General features: G+C 34.5%; 1 protein-coding gene across 4 annotated transcripts in view; it reads left to right on the forward strand.

The window, feature by feature from the left end:
- The window catches only part of KIAA1958 (KIAA1958 ortholog), a 309,540-nt gene that overhangs the window by 271,646 nt on the left and 20,221 nt on the right, over nt 1-17,673 (forward strand). Inside the window, exon 4 of one of the 4 annotated variants that reach the window (XM_058523782.1) lies at nt 1,613-2,512. The exons of the other annotated variants lie outside the window; for them this stretch is intronic. The gene's annotated coding sequence lies outside the window, so the exon portion shown is untranslated. Of the gene's footprint in view, nt 1-1,612; nt 2,513-17,673 lie in introns of those variants that run through there. 4 annotated transcript variants of the gene reach the window in all.

The following is a 17,673-nucleotide window of genomic DNA, read 5'->3' on the forward strand; positions in this document are numbered from 1 at the left end:
ATTTTGCAGTTTTCCAAACTTTGTACTCGTGCAGTTTGTCCATTATTTAGCTATTGAATATGTTGGTTTGCTGTAGAATGCATAATATTGCTTTGAGTATTTTGTGGAGAATCTTCCTTAGAGCCTGTTTTAAAATCGGTGAAAAGGCAAAGCTGTTTTGACACCATCCATTGGTTCACATAGGCGCACACATGCACAAGAATGTGCAGATTATCATCAGTGACTATCATTTATTGAGTACTTACAACGTACCATAGTACTAAGTGCTTCTTAAGTAGTTTCACTTAATTCTCACTATAGTCTTATGAGACTATCATTATTTCTGTTTTATAAATGAGGAAATCCAGAGAAGTCAAGTGGCTTTGCCAACATCACAGTTAATAGATAAGAGCATCAGGATCTGAAACTAGATCCAGATACCGTTAAACACTGTCCTTTTCTGCCGTAGCTGCTTGTTCACGAAGTGATTTGCTGTGCTTCTCTAGACCCTCTTAAGTGATAAATTATAAATGAAATCCCTGGTGTAATAACATCATCAGTATTGGTTCAGCTCCAAATTGACTGAGAGCAGTGTCCTCACCTGGCATGTTTGTTAGCACCGCATTATTTAGGCCCCATCACTGGAGTTAACTTGAGATGGAACATTCAGCAGAGTTTGTGTCCCCCTAGCCATGAGTGGAGAGCAAAATTTTGTGTCCTTGTTCAAAGAGCACTTAACCTTGTCAGGGAGGTGATTGTGTATGTGCACAAGTAATATTTTAAAAAGTGATTGTCATTTGTTCTTACGCCAAGTAAACCAAAAACCCAGTTTCAAGAAAGTTCCTTGTAATTCAGACAGGGAAAGGGAGAGGTTCTAGGCAGAGGGAACTCCTCTTTTAAGCCCAGAAGCTGACATTGCCATCCACCTGATACTGAATACTGGTTGCCAGGGAGTGTGGTCTTGCCTGCACGTTTGGTACCAACAAATTAACAATATTTCATGGAGGATTTTGTTGTTGTTATTTTGTTTTTTTAATCGGTCAAGATTGTTTTTAACAGACAGCTTTTGGAAAAATACTATCGTTATGAGTCTCAAAATTAGATATCAACTGTGAAACCATTCAGATTTTTTCTAGTTTGATTATCTCCACAGTTTAATATGTTAGAGACAAACACTTCTGATTTTAATCATCTTTCTTCTGACTGCTTTTCTTTATAAGAAAGGAATTTTTTGATCTTTTTTCTCTAGCCAAAATAAAGCTGTAGTACTTTAGCATCCATAGATAAAAACTCCCTACCATGTGAAAAAGGAAATAAATTTCTAAGTCAAGGGGAAAAATCAAGGGGAATGTATGATAATTTATTGTAGTCAGATATTTTTTAAAAGGCCCATTCATGAAAAAATAGTTATAAATACTAAAGAATTGATGAGTTTGCTATCCATCAAATAGATTTTTTCAAATAGAATTTCTTGATATGAGATATAGCAACCATATGATATATGGTGCAGATAGTTACTTGTTAAGAAACACCATTGGCAAGAGCATCCTCAGTTGTTTTTTGTGTGTGTGTGTGTGTGTGAGAGGAAGATAAGCCCTGAGCTAACATCTGATGCCAATCCTCCTATTTGTAGCTGAGGAAGATTGTCCCTGGGCTAACATCCATGCCCGTCCTCCTCTACTTTATATGGGACACCGCCACAGCATGGCTTGACAAGCAGTGCGTTGGTGCGCCCGGATCTGAACCTGTGAACCCTGGACCGCCGAAGCCGAGCAGGCGCGCACAACCGCTGTGCCACTGGGCTGGCCCCTCAATTGTTTTTTCTTTTTGTTTTTCCCTTAATGCATGATAGTCAAATATTACTTCTCTTCGCTACTTGGATCTGGCTGAGATGATACGAATGCATAGCTTTTCATAAGGCAAAGTGATGAAGATAGGATGATTTTTAAGAGATCCTTGCCATAGAATATAAGTGGGATAAAGAACTATACTGCATATATCGTCCTTTGATGGTTGGTGTGTTTCTAATGATATAAAAACAGAAAAGGGGATGATATTGGTAAACTGCCAACAACTCTGATTTCACTTTTCTAAACAGAGAAAGATAATCAAAATTTCTTATGGTCCATCCTGTTTGTAAAATTGACTAATTGGGCCTGCCAAAGCTGAGAGAAAGACCTGATTTGGTATTGAAGATTGCATTACTTTTAAAAAGATAGCATTTTAATACATTTGAGTTTTTATGTAAACCATGACTTTGTTGAATTAGACTCAGAGTATTAATTAGGTCAGAGTACTAATTTGATCAGAATATTAATTAGGTAAGAGTATTAATGTAAACCATCCTCTTTGTTAAGTTATAATCATAGAGGCTGGGCCTGGAAAGGACCCAAGAGATCATCTAGGCTGTGATTTTCAGTGCTGTGAAAAATAGGGGTCACCATGTCCTCTTGTGGGGAGGGGGCAAGAAGGGCAAAGAGATGGAGATTGCAAAGGGAACACATCCTCAAACACAGATTCCCTAGGAATTCTCACATTCCCTATGTCCCTACCTTCCTACTTTGAGACTCACTAGACTGAATGAGCTATTACCTCTATTACATATCCTTCATGTGCTGGGCTGGAAAATAAGATTGAGAACATCTAATCTAATTCACTATTTTTTCAAACAAGAAGGAAACAGCCCCAGAGAGATTACATGAATGCCCAGGTGCAGGCCTTGTTAGAGTCAGATCCAGAACTAGAACCCAGGCATTCTGACTTGTAGTCCATAGATAGAGTTTAAGGAGGAAAAACAACCCTACATTTGCACCAAGTTACAAAGGATATCCTTTTCTTGTTTTCAAAATTGTAACAGTTTTTTAAGCCCTGGGTCAAGTTTCTTTTAGGAGTAGATTCAAGCTGCCAGTTTCCAAATAGGCTATTTTTGCATATGAATTTTCACTTTTCATTGTATGGTGTTATATCTTTTTTTTTTTTTTTTTTAAAGATTTTATTTATTTATTTTTTCCCCCCAAAGCCCCAGTAGATAGTTGTATGTCATAGCTGCACATCCTTCTAGTTGCTGTATGTGGGACTCGGCCTCAGGATGGACGGAGAAGTGGTGCCTCGGTGCGCGCCTGGGATCCGAACCCGGGCCACCAGCATCGGAGCGCGTGCACTTAACCACCAAGCCACGGGGCCGGCCCTGGTGTTATATCTTGATTTTAGCAACTTCTTTGGAAATTTGGTGGGATAATCTCTAAAGGTAATAGTTCTCTTTTTTATTTTAACAAACGTAACAAAGATCGGCTTACCCCATTTATCTTTAGTTTTCATTTATGGAGGGGAAACAAACTCAGATTTTCAAGTATATGAATTCCATTTATAGACTATAAACTAAAAAGTAACTTTTTGTTTAATTTGATGTTCATTTGAATATCCAGCTACCTAGCGTCTATATTATTGGTTTTGAATATTGTCTACAATATCTTTTTTTAGTCTTTGGAAAATTTAAAAAATCATCTTGAAGCTTTGGGACATATCTTCACTCAAAAGGATCAAATTTCTATCAACTCCTATCAATTACTATGAATTAGGATGTTTCTGAAGTGAATTTATTTAGAGATAGAAAGAGGAGAGTAAATGGGAACTAATGAAAGAGACCTATAGCAGGAAGATGTAGAAACAGAAAGTATTTGTAAATTCTCATAATGTCCTGCTTATTCCTCTAAAAAGGATTTCAAGCATAAATATAAAAAGTCACAAATTTTTATTTTACAAATTATATTTATCAGATCATAGTTGAAGAAAAAAGATGAAATTCTAGGATGTAAAAAAAGATACAATGGAATTATTTGTCTTTTGAATGCAATGTTGAATTTTGCTAGACTTCTAATGTTCTTTGTATTACACTGGAATTAGCATTTTTACCATTATACATTCATTTCAGAGAGCTTTGAAAATGCTTTGGCATAATTTATTTATTTGTGGTAAATAGAATGAGGAAGACATCAGCAATATAGAATCCTAACAGTAATTGTGCATACTGTATTTAAGTGATTTTTATGCCTGTTTACTTTCTGTAATTCTTACATTTTATAAATCAAATACCTTAGTATACTTCCGCTAGAAATTAATTTATAATTGATTATTTATATTGGATGAAGTAGCAGGTCCATTTTAGTATTAATCCACTCAGATTAACTTTATCTAACTGAACTTTTATATTTACAATCCATTATATTACAAAACTTTTTAAATAGCATTTATAATGAGAACTTTTTGTTTTATAAAGTATTTGTTACAAAACAAAAATCTTGCCAAAAATCATTACAATTTCTATGCATTGTGTAATATTCAGTGATGTCATTGTTGAAGTTTTGCATGTTATTGTAGGTGCTCTTTCATATGTGTGTTTGTGGTATTTATGTAGAATTGTTAACGATTGCTGCTATCACTTATTGTAGTTAAACTGAAAAACTGTGCTAAGAGGCTGTGCCAGTCAACTTTTGTATGTGTGACTTGTGAAAGTATGTACTTAGTTGTTTAATATTTTGAGCCAGCACTTAGTGGCCTCTACAGAAGGAAATATTGTAGTTGTCAAGTGGTGCCAACTTCACAATCTTGTTTCATATGACTAATTCCAGGTCAGCTTTTCTTCTACACTTTCCCCAACCCTTTGAAAAGGAAACGTTTGCAAAAAGAGAAAACAAAAATTCTGAACTTTTCCAGTACTCCCCCCACCTTAAATCTTTTTGTTTTTTCTTGGTACTTGAGCACCTTACAGAGAAATCCAATAGAATGACAATGTAGCAGCATAATTTCCCTTGATCTGGATATTTTTAGGTTGAACAATGTAATAACAGAGAACTGTGAGGTACGTGCATTATTTTTGTTATCATGGCTTATTGTTTGAATTGCATTTAATAAGGATATTCAGTATTTTCATTTTATTTATGAGGGACCATGGAAACCTCAGAGTTCCCAAATATTAACATTTGCATAGGCTTATTTAACGTTTGATTGCCTTATGACCATCAGAATTTTTCATGCCCACCTGTCTTCAGTTTGGTTCCTGGTATTTCCACTTGCCTCAGCAATTCCAGACAAACTCTGGAAGCAGAGAGAAAATTATTTCAACTGGATTAATTCTATACGTTGTTAAAATTCAACATGGGGGAATATCATTATACTTTATTTATACTCTTAAAATGGAAGGGAAACTGTCGTAAAATGTTAAGAAAAGAAGGCTACTTCCTTAAGAGCCTTCTTACACCAACATGTCAAAACTCCTCACTTAGTGCAGGATTTCATTCTGGGTTTATAATTATAGGATTCCTTTAATAAAGGGATAATCTCCTGAATTATATAGAGGCTTTTTGTGTGACTGTCAGATACACGGCGACAGCCAATGCTATATTTGGAAACATTGCTGCTGAAATTGCTGATTTAATTCTAAGAATATTAAAACTAATTCATCAAAGCCCTTGCCACTTCTCTGCTTAAAGGAAAAGAAAGGCATATTTTAACCATGAGTCTTTTCTCCAGAATATGCTTTAAACATTTGCCCCTCAATGGAGGTGATAAAGCAATAAAAGGAAATTCAATTATGCTTGTTCTAAAGAAGTTCCACCCTTGTTCAGTGGCCTCCAGAGTGACTAATTTGTTCTTGATTCCTGCATCGGGAGTTTTCAGGCGAGGTCTCTGTACTTAGAATTCCTTGTATATTTTGGACACCAAAGATTATGGTATGATATATCCTGATGATTAACAGTTTCTATTAGATAGCAATGGGCACATTCATTTGAATCCTACTCTTGGATTTATTTACCCCCTTTGGGTCTTCGGTACATGTTGTATGTCTATCCTTAGGCCTTTATGCTTAGGGAGACTTTTTAATCAAATAATACATATACTTATTAGGTTTCTAATTTATAGAGTATGTTTCCACCATGACTTTAAACTTTTTTTCACTGCTCAAGTTAGACATAGGTTTGCCAGATTAGCCCCATAGTGAGCAATAGTTTGTATCTTTTTTGTTGTAATCTGAAAATGTAACTGTAACCCCATAGGCCTGAAACCTGGTGAGAGAATGACTGGAAGCATTTCAGATTCAACAGAATCACTATATGGGACTCATTTATCTGTTAAAATGAAGAACTTTGATGGTTTAGTAGAATGAATGCTGTAATCAACTTAAATAACTTCTTCTGTCTTTCTTATAAATTATAAGAATGATTTTAAGATTCCTTTTACTCTACCACTTAGAAGTTAATTGGGAATGAAAAGGTGGACTTACCAATTTAGTCGGTATAACTTAACACCATGCATATGTTTAGAAATATAACCACCACAGTTAATACTTAGAAAATTTTATGAAGAAATATAGTACTGTTCTTTGAAGGTGTGTTTACTTCCCCCCTATTTGATAGATTATCATTTTTGATATATTTTCTGGCCACTTGGCTTTTAACTGATATACATGAAAAAGGTACATATGTGCCTGTTCACTCTAACCATATTTAAACATTCTCTTTTTAAGCTGCTACAGTTATAATTTATGAAAGAAAGAGGAGAAAGGTGAATTGAAATGGAGGGAAATTTCTGTTAATATGTTAAAATGTGTGACTGTGATACTCTTGGTTAAATAATCCTCTGCCAGTTGATATTTGTAATAATATGATAGAACTTTTTTTGTTGATAAGAATATACTGGTGGTTTCATTTTTATTTTGCTGCTCATTGATCTTTTACACTATAATGTTTTCATCTTTATCAGCTCACTGTTTTTGCTTCATATTTGTCTGGTACTTGTGCTCCAAATAAAATTCTAGTTTTATGTCCCAGTGGCTTATTCCCTTGTGTGTATAATGTTTGCCTCTAATGTAGTGTAATTTTCTGTTGTTTTCAGTATTTGTTGGTATAGCCTAAAACTTATGGAAATAAGAAAAACAGTCCAATAAAATCAGCTAATGAGCATCAGTGATGTCTCTATCATGAGAGCATGCTTTAATTATAGTATTTTGTCTGTATTTGGGTATGACCAGTCTTCACTCATTTAATAAATGGTATTCTGCAAAGCTGGCTGATTTTTGTAGCTACAACAAACAGTTAAAAAAAAAAAAGTTAAAATACATTTTGGAAAAAAAAAGCTCTCGTGGTCACTGTGTGTTAGCTCCAGGATACAGTCAATGCATATTGAGCAAAGTGTTCCATGTCAACTGTTGTTTCTAACTACTGAGGAGGGGGAAATCGTGGAAGGAGAAGCATTTCAACATGTGAGCGCTCAGACGTGGCCGATAGGGTAGAGAAGGCTCTTTAGGAAGGAATTTACAGCTGAATTAATCATATGCTTGCTGGAGCCCCAGGCCTAAAAATCCTGTTAATGGAGCAGAAGGCTCCACTGCAAACTCACTCGCTGTCTGTCTTTCTGTCTATCTGTAGAGCTCTGTCGGCCAGTTGTGCAAAGTTATACCAAACTAAGTAGATGTCAGGTTCCAGACTTCCTCATTTTTAGGAAAATCTTTTGGTTAGATATAGTTCTCCATGTGCCATTCATTGCATTTAGCACAATTGACAGTGTTCTTTGAGCAGAATAGGAATGGTTACTCAAAATGATTATAATTGAGTATTAATTTCAGCTATCTTTTTTGTCACTAAAACTATTTAATAAAGAAAAACATATTAAAAACACCAGAAAATATAATATTCTCACAGTCAATTCTTTTGCAGAAATGCAAATGTATTTCTTTCATATCTATGAATAATCCACTAAAGTCTTTACTCATAGTATGCTGAATATTCCACATAGAAATAATGACTGTATTTTTGTATTATAGTATTTTAAATTGTATTAAAATTATTTTATAAGTAGTTGGAACTTAGTTTATGTTTTTAGTACTTTAATAAACAAGGAATTCGTTTTTAAATGTGTTTATAAGTTATACATTTAAAAGGTAACAAATTTTATTTCCCTGATAGGGGAAGAATATTAGAATTCAAGTTGAGTAATATTTAGCCTACAAGTCAGAAAATGTTTTCTTTTTTAAAAAGTTTTATTTATTTTTGATTAATTTATTTATAATAATCTTTTCCAGGTATATTTTAAGCAACTAAAATGGCTAATATATATAAAATGCTTAATATTGGTGATATGTCATCTGAAAAAATGTTAAAAGCGGACATTGAATTTGGTAGCAAACATTTTCAGACCAAACTATTGTTTTTTAAAAAAGCATTTTCTTTATTAAAATTGATAGTTTTTTAAATGTTGAGGCAATAAACATATTCATTGTGAATAATTTGGCAAATACTAATAAGTATAATAAAATAGGAAATAAAAATCACAGGAATCTTACTACCCATAAATAACAACTTTTAACATTTTGGTGTTTTATTTTGGAATTTTTTATGCTTAACATACTTCAAAAATTGTAGTCAAACTGTATTTGCTGTTTTATACATTTATAAAAGATTTTTAGCCTTTGAAAATGTGATTATTATAGAGCTACATAGTTAGTTTTCCATTGCGTAGTAGTACCAAAATCTATTTTACAATGCTTTTGCTGGATTGGATTTGTTTCCACTTTTGCATTTTTGTAAATTTGCCTTAAAGAACATCCTTGAGCATACGTTTTTGTACATATCTCTGATTAAATCCTTAGGATAAATTTCTAAAAGAGGAATTCCTGGGTCAAATAAAAACAACATTTGATTTATTTTTCCTACATATACATTTCCAAAGTCCTAGGGATTTTTGTAACTTGCAAGAATAATATATTTATATTGTAAAACTTAAAAGTCCCACAGAAGTAATTACTAAACAACGTGAAATTTTTTTTCTATAGCAGTGCAAGTTCCCCCATATCCTAGCCAACATTTAGCTATGGACCTTTTTGTATATTTGCCAATCTGGTAAATGAAGTACACCTTATTTTGATTATAATGTCTGATTATTATTAATGCCTTTTGTTATTTGTATTTCTTCTATGAATAATTGCCTGTCATATCCTGGGCCTATTTTCTAGTGAGTTATCTTTTTTTCCAATTGATTTGTAGAACCTTTTCATATATACTTTGTCACTTTATATATTATAAGTATTTTCTCCAGGTCTGTTTATTGTCTTTTAAAATTTATTCAATGCAGAACTTTTGAATGTTTATGTCATCTTATTTGTTCATCTATTTTTTGTACCTCTAGGTTGTAGCGTGCTGAGAAAGGCTTCCCTTACTCCCAAAGTCATGAAAATTGTTTTCTTTATGGAAACAGCTTTTTGAAAAAAGATCCATTTGGAAATGTGTTATTTGTGTGTAGTATGAAATAGGAATCTAAATTTGCTTTTGTTTTTGTTCTTCCACCTCAATAGCTTATTATCTCAAAGCATTTATTGAAGAGTCCATTCTTCCTTCAGCAATTTAAATTGGAGTCTTTATTATATACTTAGTTTGCATATTTGCACAGATCTTTTCTGAACTCTGTTCTGTAGCATTGCTCTATTTGTCTCTTTTTTTTTTTTTTTGTGAGGAGATCAGCCCTGTGCTAACATCTGCCAATCCTCCTCTTTTTTTGCTGAGGAAGACTGGCCCTGGGCTAACATCTGTGCCCATCTTCCTCCACTTTATATGGGACACCGCCACAGCATGGCTTGCCAAGCAGTGTGTCGTTGCGCGCCCAGGATCCGAACCGGTGAACCCCGGGGCCGCCGCAGCGGAGCGCGCGCACTTAACCACTTGCGCCACCTGGCTGGCCCGTATTTGTCTATTTCTTTACCAGAACTTACACTTTAAATTATTGCAGTGTTATAGTACGTGTTTATATCTTTTAGGGCATGGCCTCCCAATTATTATTTTCAAAATTGCCTTCCTTTTCTTATGCGTTTACGCTCCTAGATAAACTTTAGAATCAACCTGAGAAGTAACAAGAAAAAGAGGGATTTTAATTAGAATTACATTGAATTAGGGCTGGCCCCGTGGCTTAGCGGTTAAGTGCGCGTGCTCCGCTGCTGGCGGCCCGGGTTCAGATCCCGGGCATGCACTGACGCACCGCTTCTCTAGCCATGCTGAGGCCGCGTCCCACATACAGCAACTAGAAGGATGTGCAGCTATGACATACAACTATCTACTGGGGCTTTGGGGAAAAAATAAATAAATAAAATTATAAAAAAAAAATTACATTGAATTAAAGATTACTTGAAGAAATTAAACATCTTTATATAATATTGAGCCTTCCCATCCGGGTACATGGTATAAGTCTTCATTTATTAGGTTTGCGTATACATTTTTAATTTTAAGAGTTTTTTGAAAGTTTTCTTATTGAGTTATACAGACAGAAAAGTGCACAAATCATTAGTGTACCGCCTGATTAATTTTTATGAAGCAAATATATTGCTGTAATAACCCAGAGGAAAACATGGAACATTACCTGAATCTCAGAAGTTTCCCTCATATGCCCTCCCCTTGTTAACCTCCCTAAGATAACTGTATTACTTCACAATCGAGTCATTTTATCTGTTTTTGAATTATATAAATGGGCCGTTTCAGATTGTGTCTGGCTTCTTTTCCTTAACATTGTGTCTGTGGGATTCATTCGTGTTTTTGCATATGGTTCATTCCAGTAGTCCATTTCTTGTTGTTATATAATAATTCATTGTATAAGTATTTTACGATTTCATATGCATTCTCTTGTTTATGGATGTAGAGTTATTTCCAGTTTGGGGCTATGCATTATTAATTATGCTTTTAAGACACATACATATGTGCCTTTTAGGACACATATCTATACATTTCTGTGGGGTATATATTCAGCTGTAGGGTTGCTGGATCATAGAACAGGTGTATGTTCAACTTTAGTAGATACTGCCAATTAGTTTGTAAAGTGGTTGTACAAATCAAGAATCCTACCAGCTGAGTAAGAGTGTTCCTGTGGCTCCACATCCTCACCAATACTTGATATTTTCAGATTTTGTTTTTCATTTTAAACATTTTGGTGAGTGTATTTTAATTTATATTTCCTGAAATATTAATGGTATTTCTTATTTTATGCAGTGCCCGTTTGTATTTGTCCATTTTTAATTGGACTATCTACTTCTAATTGATTTGTCAGATATCTGCACTTCAAGTATCTTCCCAACTATGTGGCTTGCCTTTTCACCCTCTTAATGGTACATTTTGATAAACGTCTTTTTAATTTTATTGAAATCCAATTATCAATCTTTTACTTTTGGGGTAGTAATATTGATGTCCTGTTTAAAAAACATAGCTACCCCAAGCTCATAAAAATGGCCTGCTTTGTTTTCATCTAGAAGCTTTATTGTTTTACTTTTAGGTCGTGACCCATTTGCAATTGTTTTTTTTGTTTATGGTGTGAGGTAGGCATTCAGTTTGCTTATATTGTGTTAAGGATTTTTTTTGTCTGTGTTTATGAGTTGTGTTGGCTTGTAATTTTCTTTTATTGTGTTGTTCTTGTCATATTTTTATAGAAAAGTTATGCTGTCCTATAAAAGAAATTGGATAGTATTCCTTCTTTTTCTATTCTATTCTAACAGAATTTTTAGGTTTGGCATTCTTTGTTCCTTAAATGTTAAAAGAATTTACTAGTGAAATCCATCTGAACCTGAAGGGTTTTTTGTGATATTTTAAATTGTAGATTCAATTTCCTTACTGGGTGTAGGACTATTTAAATTTTACATTTCCTGTTCAGTTTTGGTAAGTTGTGGCTTTTCTAGATATTTGTCCATTTTATCCAAAATTTCAAATTTATTGGCATCAAGCTGTTCATAATGTCTTTTTAATATCTGTAGGATCTGTAGTGATAACACCCTTTTCATTCCTAGTGTGGTGGTTTGTACCTTCTTTTTTTCTTACTAGTTTATTAATTTTACTAGTCTTTTCAAATCCATCTCTTGGCATTACTTTTTTTATTTTTATTTATTCATTTATTTATTTTCCCCCAAAGCCCCAGTAGATAGTTGTATGTCATAGCTGCACATCCTTCTTCTAGTTGCTGTATGTGGGACGCGGCCTCAGCATGGCCGGAGAAGCAGTGTGTCGGTGCGCTCCCGGGATCCGAGCCCTGGGGCTGCCAGCAGCGGAGCACGCGCACTTAACCGCTAAGCCACGGGTCCGGCCCAGCATTACTTTTTTTTATTGTAAATTTCTTTCCTATTTCATTGATTTCTGTTCTTATATGTATTGTTTCCTTCTTTTTACTTTTTTGGATACATTTGTTCTTTTTATAATTTCCTGGTACAGTTGATGTTCAACCTTTCTTCTTTTCTAATCTCTGAATTTAATGCTATCATTTTCTCTATAGACACTGCAATAACCGCATCCCACAACTTTAACGTGTTTTTATTTTCAGCTTGAAATGTTTTCTAATTCCTATGATTTTCCTATTGATTTTTTTTCTTTTACTGAGGGTTTATTTAGAAGTATATTATTGCTTAATTGTCAACAGTTATCTTTTTGTAATTGCTTTCTATTTTAATTCTCATGATATTCTGAATGATTAATTTTTTGAAATGTTAAGACTTGCTTTATGTTCTAGCATTTCTATTTTGGTAAAAGTGTACTTTCTATTTTAGTAAAAGTGTACCTTTGAAAAGAATGTGTATTCTGCAGTTGCCAGGTGTGTTACTCTCTGTATTCAGTTAGGTCCAGTTTGATATTTGCATTGTTCAAATCTTCTATATCTATACTATTTTTTCTGTCTGCTTGTTCTATCAGATATTAAAAAGGATGTTTTTTTGCTTTTTATATTTTGAGGCTATGTTATTAGGTCCATACAAATCTAGGAGTTATATCTTTCTGTTGAATTTTAAAACATCCTTTTTTTAAAAATTTTATTGAGGTCATTTATGACATGGTGAAATTTCAGTTGTACATTATTATTTGTCAGTCACCGTATATATGTGCCGCTTTATCCCTATGCCCACCCCCAACCTCCTTCCTCTCTGGTAACCACTAATCTGTTCTCTTTGTTCATAAGACATCCTTCTTTATTTCTTGTCTTAAAATCTGTTTTGCCTGATATTCTATAGCTATACCAGTTTTCCTTTCTTTCTTGTTCGTATGGTATACATTTCTTCATCCTTTTGTTTTTATTTTTTTAATTAATTTATTTTTTTAAATGATTCAATTTTATTTTTTATTTTATTTTTTGTGAGGAAGATCAGCCCTGAGCTAACATCCATGCTAATCCTCCTCTTTTTGCTGAGGAAGACTGGCTCTGAGCTAACGTCTATTGCCAATCCTCCTCCCTTTTTTTCCCCAAAGCCCCAGTAGATAGGTGTATGTCCCAGTTGCATATCCTTCTACTTGCTGTATGTGGGACGCCACCTCAGCATGGCCCGAGAAGCGGTGCGTCGGTGCGCGTCCGAGATCTGAACCTGGGCCGCCAGTGACGGAGCCCGTGCACTTAACCGCTAAGCCGTGGGGCCGGCCCCATCCTTTTGTTTTTAGCTTTTAACTCCATTTATTCCTATATCTAAGAAGCATATATAGCTGAGTTTTGTTTCTTTATCCAGACTGACAACAGTATTGATTCTGTAATAACTAATACATTTGGGTTTAATTCTATCATCTTATGCTTTTTTCTTTGTCCCATCTATTCTTTGTGCCTTGTTTTTAAGTCTTTTTTATACCGTTTTCCTGCTCTATCGACTTATGTTATAGATTCTTTTATTCTTCTTTTAGTGGTTACTATGGTGATTAAAATATGCATCTTTGCATTGTTAAAGTTTACTTTAAATTAGTATTTTCATCGTTTTTCCAGATAATGTGAGGACCTGTCAACACTAGCTCCAGTTATCCTCTTTTGTGCTATTGTAATGAATATTCTACGTGTATTTAAAACTCCGCAAGACATCATTGCTGTTGTTTTAAACAGCTGTGTTCATTTAGGTTCATCTACATATTCACTCTTTCCAGTATTCTTTATTTTTTCCTATATTAATGTGCTTCCATCCTGGATTATTTCCTTTTGCCTGAAAAACTCCTTTTATTATCATTTAGTACTTGACTGCTGATAACAAATATGTTCATTATTTTGCATGACTGCCTCTGTATTTCATCTTTATTTTTGAAGGATGCTTTGCTTAGTATAAATTCCAGACTTGTAGTAATTTTCTTTCAGCACATAAAAGATATCCTTTGTCTTCTGGCTTCTATCATTTCAGTTGAAAAATCAATCAGTCTGTTGTTGCTCCATCGAAGGTAATTTGTCCTTTTCTTCCAGTTTCTTTCTTTTTTTTTTTTTTTTAAAGGTTTATTTTATTTTTTTCCCCCTAAAGCCCCAGTAGATAGTTGTATGTCGCAGCTGCACATCCTTCTAGTTGCTGTATGTGGGACGTGGCCTCAGCATGGCCGGAGAAGCGGTGCGTCGGTGTGCGCCCGGGATCCGAACCCCGGGCTGCCAGCAGTGGAGTGCGAGCACCCAACCGCCAAGCCACAGGGCCGGCCCCTCTTCCAGTTTCTTTTAGGATTTTCTCTTTGTCTTTTGTTTTCAGTGTTCTTACTATAATGTACCTCGGTTTTATTTTCCTTGTATTTATTTTGCTTGGTTTATAAAGCTGCTTGAATCTGTAGATTGGTGTATTTTATTTTTGATAATTCTCATCCAGTATTCTTTAAATATTGCTTCTTCCCCTTTCTCTCCTCTTTCTGAGACTCTACTTATGAATATGTTACACATTTCCACTGTGTCCTGTATGTTATACTTGTTTCTGTTTTCTTTATTCTTTTCTCTGCTTCAATTTGTATATTTTCTATTGACTTCACTTTCAGTCACAAATCTTCTCTTCTGTTACATCAGCTTGTTACCCTATCTATTGAATTCTTAATTCATTATTGTATTTTAGTAATTTTTAAAATTTTGAAACAATCTCAAAGTAAAAAACGTTGCAAGTGTATTACAGAGAACATTTTTTTTCTTAAGCTATTTTGAAATTAAGTTGCAACCTCATGCCTCATCACCTCCAAGTGATTTTTATGATTTTCCTACAAACAAGGACATTCTCCTACATAACCACAGTATAACCATCAAAATTAGGAAATTAATAAAGATGCATTATTACCATCTGTTCTCACTGAAGTTTTGCCACTTGCCCCAATAGTATCCTTTATTGGGAATGGATCCAATTCAGAATCATGTATTATGTTTAGTTATATCCTGTTCCTTTGTCTTTCTTTGATTTTCCTTACTTGCTTCGGCCCTGACACCTAGCTGTGGTCTGCCTCCCGCATACACACAGATGTCCTCCTTATCCACTCAAGGATAGATGGCTACCCCTCCATTGGATGCTTTTTTTTTTTTTTTTAATTTTTTAGTTTTTTGTTTATTGCAGTAACATTGGTTTATAACATTGTATAAATTTCAGGTGTACATCATTATACTTCTATTTCTGCATAGATTACATCATGTTCACCACCCAAATAGTAATTACAACCCATCACCACACACATGTGCCGAATTATCCCTTTCTCTCCCAGTTCAAGCTCTGTTACCATTTATCAGATTGCCCCCCTACTGAAATATATTTCCTGCTCTGATCAGTCTCCTACACCCCTATGCAGATATCCTCTTTACCCATTTCAGGCTTCACATCTCACTCTAGGCCATCACAGCTCCTCCAACACACATACTTCAGTACGAATATCTACTTTGCTCTGTCTCACCAACAGCTTTGAAACTGGATAGTTCAGGAAGAAGAGGGAAGAGAGGAAGGGAAGGGGAAGAAGAGAAAAAATGGGAGAGAATCCTAGAATTTCCACTTTTTAAATAGATTCCAACGCTCTAGTAAAACTCTCTCTTTTCCTTGTTTTCTTGAACATATTAAAATTATTTTAAAGTCCATGTCTGACAACTCCAATAATCTGGATTATCATCAATAATCTGGATTATCATATCTGTTTATATTGCCTGATTTTTCTCTTGTTTTTCATTCATTTGGTCTTATTTTATGGTATGCCTGTTAACTTGTTATTGATTGTGTATGAAAACTTATTGAAGATGTTGTCTTCTTCCAGAGAGGATTTAGATTCCTGCTAGCTGCCAAATAAGGTAGGCAGATCACCTTAGTGCAGTTGAGACTGTTCTATTTCCAGTTTCTCTTACTCTTACAGTTAAGCCCTTTCTGCGTTTCAAATGAAAGCCTGGATTGTTACCAAGGCTGCTCCTCTTGGAAGGCCCTGAATTACTATTCTTAATTCCTCAGTGCCATGAAATTGCTCCTGAGTGATTTCTCCTTTCTACTTGGTTTCTCTGCATCTTGCCTCTGCATGTTTAGCTTAGGAGTCAGCAATCCCTGGAAGGCAAATTGCATGCAGAATGTTGGCTCACTTTTCTGTGGTTCTCTTCCTCCAGGATCTCAGTTTCTCAAGTACTGGTGGCTTATTAGCCCTGTGCTTGAATATTTGTATACCTATCCCATTGAGATTGCTGTAGACCTCAGGCTGCTCCTTTCTGCTTGGGCTGTGTCCTGTACTGCAACGCAGCAAATGCTCGAAGAGGAATACATGGTGATCAGTGGAGGACTCACCTCTGTGCATTTCCCTTTTCTTGAGGATTTTGCTGAGTTCCACTTTGGTTGTTTTCTAATGCATTTTATCTAGCTTTATTCTCACCAGAAGGATAGTATAATACCAGCTACTTCGTCATAGCCCTAAGTGGAAGTGCTCTTGCTATCATTTTAAGTTTTCTATGCATCATGCTTGCTTTCTAAGTTCTTCATTTCTTTCGTTAACTTGTCCTGAATTTTGCTAGATAGATTGCAGATGTTGGATTTTTGTTTTTGTTTAATTCTTTTTCTACTGTTATTCCTTTATTTACTCTCTTTTTTGAAAATCCTATATCCATTCTAATGGTAGTTTCTCTTATGTTTTGTTTTTAACAGATTTAAACACTTTTTTGTGTAAAAAATTACATTGGTAATTTCCTCTTTCTTGTTTTCCTTTTTGCTCCCTACCCTTCCTAAACAGGATGAGGCCTCAATCATATTTTTTATATCTCCCCTCTTCTTTCTCCATATTTTATTGAAATCATGGGGAATTTTGGTTCAAGAATTTGTTCCATCATGCCTCATCTGTTTTCACAGTCCTTTCTGAAACAGTTGTTAAGCTTAATTGCCACATTATTTAATGTTATTAATAAATTCTTTGCTCCTCACTATATCTTGTACCTGATATCTTCCCCTTTCTTTAATTCATTTTTCATTTTGTTAGCAAATATTCGTGACTCATATTTTTTTTAAAGAAAGAGTGTTTGGATGCTACTTCTTTATGATTGAAAATGTCTTTATTTTGCCCTAGCACTTGAATGATTCTTTAGCTAAGTAATAGAATTCTTCATTTACAGTCCTTTTCCCTCACAACTCTGAGAAGACTGAGTCATTTTTTAGCATTTGATGTTACAAATGAGAAATCTGATTCTTATTACTACGTTGATGGCTTTTTTCCCCTACCAGAAAGATTATAGAATTTTCTTTTTGTTCATAAACTTTGGAAATTTCACCAAGATATGTTTATATGTGTCTTCTTTTAGTATGTCTGTTTGACAGTTCATGAATCTTAACACCCTAAAGATTGAATCTTTCTTTGATTAATGGAACTTTTCATATAATTACTTCTTATTTATTTTGTCCTATCCTCTTATAATTTTTTCTTTTGAATTCTTTTAAGATGGACTTGAAATCTCCTGGATCTGTCTTCCATGCCTCTT

Source organism: Diceros bicornis, chromosome 28 (genome assembly GCF_020826845.1).
Source record: "Diceros bicornis minor isolate mBicDic1 chromosome 28, mDicBic1.mat.cur, whole genome shotgun sequence".
In the NCBI taxonomy this organism is placed as follows: Eukaryota; Metazoa; Chordata; class Mammalia; order Perissodactyla; family Rhinocerotidae; genus Diceros; species Diceros bicornis.